This window comes from Callospermophilus lateralis, chromosome 3 (assembly GCF_048772815.1).
Source record: "Callospermophilus lateralis isolate mCalLat2 chromosome 3, mCalLat2.hap1, whole genome shotgun sequence".
Taxonomy (NCBI): domain Eukaryota; kingdom Metazoa; phylum Chordata; class Mammalia; order Rodentia; family Sciuridae; genus Callospermophilus; species Callospermophilus lateralis.
The window spans coordinates 80,248,666-80,255,351 of NC_135307.1; the positions used below are offsets into that span (position 1 = coordinate 80,248,666).

Genomic DNA, 6,686 nt, shown 5'->3' on the forward strand with positions numbered 1-6,686 from the left:
ACACAGCATACATGAATTCCACCCTGAAGCCATTTGCATCTTTATGCTTCACCTGAGTTCTGGGAAAGGCTCATTCAGGATTTAGATACATCTCCTAAAGTAAAGGCATATTATAATAAAAGTTAATGGGATGAGTTACAATACTTGCTGCTAAAGTGAATCTTGAAATCATATCTGGCACTCATATGCCTCCTATCCTGTACAGGCTAGAGTCCTCAGCTGGCAAAATCTAACCTACTTGGCTCATAAGTTCATTTAGACAGTTACCCATGAGTACGCTAAACTGCTGTACACTATGTACTTCCCAAGCCCTGGCTGTTGTATCAGCCCATTTACCATCACAGTTGGTTAAGGAAGTACTAAAAGACACCTGTGTAGATCAATTAGTGCCAAACTGTGTTTTTCTTACTCTGAAAACAGCCTTACTTCTTCCTAATGAGCAACTGTCCCTGCTAAGATGATGGTTGCTTATTTTGTCTGTTTGTTCTTGGCAGAAGCAGCTTGACTTTGCTGAGCAATTTCCATTAATCACATTTTAATGGGACTCTTGTGTCTGTGGTAGAAAAGCTCCATCTAACTGTGAAAATCAGGACTTCTATACACATAATGTCCAAAGTTGCAAGGATGTGAGGCTTAAGTTCCCAATCATACCTTGTTTTCTGGACATATATATGCAATCTAATGGAGACACAGTAACAAATGATAATTATTGGTTTATTATCTATAGAGTAACCTAGAGAATTCATCCTATTCTCAAAATATCATTTCCAAGCAGGAGGTTCAACTTCGTGTGAAATGAGCCATCCCTGCTCTATTAGACCAGCAGATTCTATTACTGAGAACAGTAGACATAATGGTCATAAGCTAACTCTCACACCTCCATTTCTTTAATGTGGGTCCTTGGTATAGTATTATGTGTGGTGGCATCCTCTGTCTACATATTACTTGTAATACTTAAAAAAGTGGTTGCTCAAGCCAATACAGATTTTTGTTGTAATAATCCAACTGGTGCTTGGCAATAAACATCTTTTCTCGTCTCTCCACCAATTGTTCTAATACCACAGAATATCAGATAGTATGGCCTACACAGAAAGGCTATTTTCACAGAATCTTGACCCACTGCAAAGAATTTATATATTTTTTGCATATCTGTACCCTGCTCAAGGATGTCAGCCTTTCATATCCTCTAGTACATAAGTTGGAGTGGTATTCTTGATTATAGAATAGCCTTCCTCCAAAGAAACCTACCTGGCATAGTGCTTACTATTCAGTGTTGGAAGACAGAAGATGCAATAATTTTCCTTTACTTTGAAAACAATGTCCTGACATGCTCCAAATTAAACTCCTAAAATTTTTACTGATGTGACAATTTAATAATTCTTCATAGAATGTATTTGCTCCTTTGAGAGCACATATGTATTACCAAAGCATCCAATACTGGCCAATTCTTATTTATCGGGTTTTGAAGAATGCTATCTTAAGATAATGGACCATTATAGTGGTTTAAAACACTCAAATGGTCCAGGTCTTTCCAGACTATATTGTTACAAAGGATAAAACTGTAAATGTATATGTAGGTCCATTCCAAGTAAATGCTATTTCTAATTCTCCCTTCTGAAAGAAATGTAAAAGAAAGTTTACCAGATCAGCAGTCACATATCATACATTCAAGACTATATTAAATGACTCCAGCAAAAATACCACCTTTAGCACAGAAGATACAATTAAGATTACTCATGGGTTGCATTTACAATGGTTCATTGTCATTCTCTAGGAACTGTCTAATTTCTGTAGGGGGACACACTAGTGAATTAAGTACAGATAAGACAGGGATCATCATTCCCATACTTTGCGGGTATCTTTTTACCACCACTACCATAAAAAAATGCAAGAGAAATTTTGAAACACTATCTTAGCCCAGGAATGGAAAATTTTCAGTACCTTCATCAATAGAATAACTATAACTCACAGGGCAAGAAAAAAATGTGGAAGTTGAACCAACTTCCAAGTACATAAATTCAGGAAATGGTGTGACCCTCATCATTGGGGTTGTCATTTGGTGAACCCAATATACATTTGATCAGAACTAGGACTCCATGTATTACATAATTCCTATATGCTTCCACTCAAACCAGAGGGCAATGATGAACCCTTAGAAATATAAGTCCAATGTCAACTCTGAGTCCAAAAGTATTTAAATGATGTGCTATTTCTTTTTTCCTGGCATTTGATGATGCAAATAAATGGCCATAGGTACATTTGGGCAGTAGAATTATGAAGCTGTTGCACAGTATTTTTATCACAGCAGACTTGGTAATACCATGTCTTCCACCCCTTTTCAGAAGAGTAGAGTTAAGGATTATCTATATAGGTTACACATACTGAATCCATTCAAATATCTTCCTGAACCTTTACTTTTCTCTCTACAATCTATTAGGGAAATTCCAGAATTTCAAATTCCCTGGTAGTAGTGAGTGCATAAAACAAAATACATAGTTGATTATATATAAATAATAACTATTTGTAAGTTGACCCATAAATTTGGGGCTTTGGTGGTGATGAGGTCACCAGAGGAAGACCCATAAATAGGGATAGCATTCTTTTTTTTCCTTTATTAGTTCTTTTTTAGTTATACATAACATTAGTATTCATTTTGACAAAATTATGATAGCATGGAATATAATTTGTTCTAATTCAGTCCCCAGTACTTCCCCTTTCCCTCCCGTTGTTCCCCTCTCTCTAATGATCTTTCTTCTATTCACTTATAGTTTTTTTAATTGTAGATATATACATGATGGTGAGATTCACATGATGGTTGTGGTATATTCATGTACATACACAGGAATAATTGGTCAGATTCATTCCACTATTCTTTCATTATCACATCCCTCCTCCCTCCCCTTCAAAGATCAGTGAAGTATATGAAGAAAATGCTTTCAAGTAAAAAAAAATTCTTCTGACATCTTAATTACCAAAGAATCACTGAAGTGCAGGAATTATGATAGCAGATCCTTTGAGTCTAACCTGATAGACTTGAAGGTAGTTAGTATCTCTGCACCCCAGACACTTTCTCTGTATTGTGGATAATGAGAGAATGTACGATAAAAAATTCAAAGTAAATCACTTAGAAAAATGTCTGGATCATGAGAAGTACTATGTGAGTCATATCGGTTGTTCCTTCCCCTAGCTTACAAACTACGAGAAACAATCATAATGCCATCAAACGTAAAAAGAAAACTTCAATCAATAGGGTTCTTTCCAATCTTTAGTAACCAAGTTACTGCACAATTTTTAGACAAAGAGAACTTTCACACTATTTTACTAATATTCCATTTTCTATTTTCTGAAATATTTGAAATTTATCTTTCTGAGAAAGAAGCATAATGATTTTAATGTGACTTAATTAAGCAGTGTACACAATTCACCAATCACGTTTCTCACAAAAAGGAAGTATCATCAAGCTACCTGCATGTATGGAAATGTTACAATGAATTCCAATAATATGTACAAATAATACATGTTAATTTTAAAACTTAATTTCAAAAATTACTAAGAAAAGTATAAATACGAAGTTGGGAGGCTGACCTTTCCAGATGTTACACTTACCATAAGTCCACTGTCCTCAAGAGTAAAGTTCGGCTGTCCTGCTGTGCGACACTCCGGGCAGTGCGCAAGCGCAGAGCAGCCCGAACCTTGCGTGTGCACCTGGGGACCAGGTGTAAAGGCTTGTGTCTAAGCTAGGGGGTTGCCAGCCTTACTGGTAGTGGTGTTCAAGTGCTCTACTTCCACATCGATGAGACAAAGAAGTGTTGCTTCATGGAGGAAACCTCAATGAGACCATGGACAGCAGCAGTTATAGAACCCAGTTGCAGTGCAAGCAAAAGTTCTTCCTTCCGCTGACCGGCATACAGGTGGAGGTGAAGGACCCTGAAGGCAAGGTGGTACTGTCCCGGCATTGGGGCTCTGATACCCGCTCCATGTTCACCTACCACGCCCCCAGTGAACATCAGATCTGTCTGCCCTCCAACTCCACCAGAATGGCCCTCTTCTCTGGTAGCAAAAAGCATGTGTCCCTGGACGTCCTGATTGGGCAGCATACCAACACCTATCCTGAGTTTGCAGCTAAGGATAAACTGACAGTACTGTGACTCCATGGCTACCAGTTTCTTGATCAAGTGGAACAGATCCAGAAGGAGGATTACCAGAAGTATCCTGAAGAGGGCTTCCATCCAACCAGTGAGAGCACCAACCAGAGGGTCCTGTGGTCCTCCGTCACTCAGTATGTCATCCTTATCCTCACTGGTATTTGGCAGATGAGTTACCTCAAAAGCTTCTCTGAGGTGAAAGACCTTTACAAAGAAAACTACAGAAGCTAAAGAAAGAAATCAAAGAATGAAAGAACAATCAAGGCTTGCTGTCGGAGAAAATGCCGGTTTATTGAGGCAGCTCTGCATGTTGATAGAGCTGGGGATGATCTGACAGTTATGACAGTTTAATGGATGAATGGTTTGACAGTAGGCATGGGGTGCTTTCTGATTGGTGGGTAAGGATCATGTGAGCCAGCAGGCTAGTCTGATTGGTGGGTAAGGATCATGTAAGCCAACAGAACTCACCATTGGATGACAGGATCATGTGAGCCAGCAGGGCTCACCATTTGAAGGCTCTTCTTGGGGGATGGGGAAGTTAGTCTTTGGAGCTGGGGTGACGCCCAACAAAGAAGACCTTAGAAGATGCAAAGAACTCCCTTTTTCTTGGCTAGGCAAAATTAATATTGTCAAAATGACCATACTACCAAAAGCACTATACAGACTTAATGCAATTCCAATCAAAATTCCAATGACATTCCTCATAGAAATAGAAAAAGCAATCATGAAATTCATCTGAAAAAATAAGAGACCCAGAATAACCATAACAATCCTTAGCAAGAAGAGTGAAGCAGGTGGCATCACTATACCAGACCTTAAACTATACTACAGAGTGATAGTAACAAAAAAGCATTGTATTGGCACCAAAATAGACTTATAGACCAATGGTACAGAATAAGGACACAGAGACAAATCCACATAATACAGTTATCTCATATTGGACAAAGACTCCAAAAGCATACATTGGAGAAAAGATAGCCTCTTCAACAAATAGTGCTGGGAAAACTGGAAATCTATATGCAGCAAAATGAAATTAAGCCCCTATCTCTCACCATGTACAAAACTCAACTCAAAGTGGATCAAGAACCTGGAAATTAAGCCAGAGACCCTGTGCCTAAGAGAAGAAAAAGTAGGCCCAAATCTCCATCATATTGGATTGGGCCTCGACATCCTTAATAGATCAGTGGAGTATGTGAAGAAAATGCTAAGACTCTTATAGCACAAGAAATAAAATCAAGAATCAATAAATGGGATGGATTCAAACTAAAAAAAAATTTCTCAGCAGAAAAACAATCAGTGAGGTGAAGAGAGCAAATTTTTACCACACATACATCAGATACAGCACTAATCTCTAAGATACATAAAGAACTCAAAAATTTTAACACCAAAAAAACAAATAACCCAACCAATTAATGGGCCAAGAAACTGAACAGACACTTCTCAGAAGATAACATATAATCAGTCAACAAATATATGAAAAAATGTTCAACCTCTCTAGCATTTAGAGAAATGCAAACCAAAACTACTCTAAAATTTCATCTCACTCTAGTCAGAATGGCAGCTATTAAGAATCCAAACAACAATAATTTTGGTGAGGATGTAGGGAAAAGGCACACTCATACATTGCTAGTAAGACTGCAAATAGGTGCAACCAATATGGAAAACAGTATGAAGAATCCTTGGAAAACTTGAAATGGAACCACCATTTGACCCAGCTATCTCACTCCTCGGTCCATACCCAAAGGACTTAAAAACAGCATACTACAGGGACACAAGCCACATCAATGTTTACAGCAGCACAATTCACAATAGCTAAACTGTGGAACCAACCTAGATGCCCTTCAATACATGAATGGATAAAAAAATTATGGTATATATACATGATGGAATTTACTCAGCTTTAAAAAAGAATAAAATTATGGCATTTGCAGGTAAATGGATGGAGTTGTAGAATATCGTGCTAAGTGAAGTAAGCCAATCTCTAAAAACCAAAGGCCGAATGTTTTCTCTGATACGTGGATACTGATCCATAATGGGGATGGTGGGAAGGCAGCATGGGAAGAATGGAGGAACTTTAGACAGGGCAAAGGAAGGGAGGGCATAGGAGGGGGCATGGGCGTAGGAAAGTTGGCGGAATGAGATGGACATAATTACCGTAAGTACATGTATGAAGATACAATTGGTATGACTCTATTTTGTGTATAACCAGAGACATGAAAAATTGTGCTCTATATGTGTACTATAAATTGCAATGCATTCTGCTGTCATGTATAACAAATTAGAATAAGTAAATAAATTTTTTAAAAAAGCTTCTCTGAGGCCAAGAAGTTAATGTAGTGCCCTCTCCATATGACCCTTTTCACTTGAATACTTTTGTACTTTCCCTAACCAATCCATGAACTATCCAAACCACTTGGATTTTGAGGATGAAAGAAATGAAAAAGAATGATTTCTCAACTCTATGGCAACAAATAATTCAGTTCAGTAACTTGCTTAAACCTGGTTCTCAAGGACACAGGACATTGCTCCAAGAGTTCAAAT

General features: G+C 37.9%; 1 pseudogene; it reads left to right on the plus strand.

Annotated features, from left to right (window-relative positions):
• The first annotated feature begins 470 nt into the window (after positions 1-470).
• On the plus strand, positions 471-4,376 carry LOC143394732 (transmembrane emp24 domain-containing protein 4 pseudogene; annotated as a pseudogene).
• Positions 4,377-6,686: the final 2,310 nt, after the last annotated feature.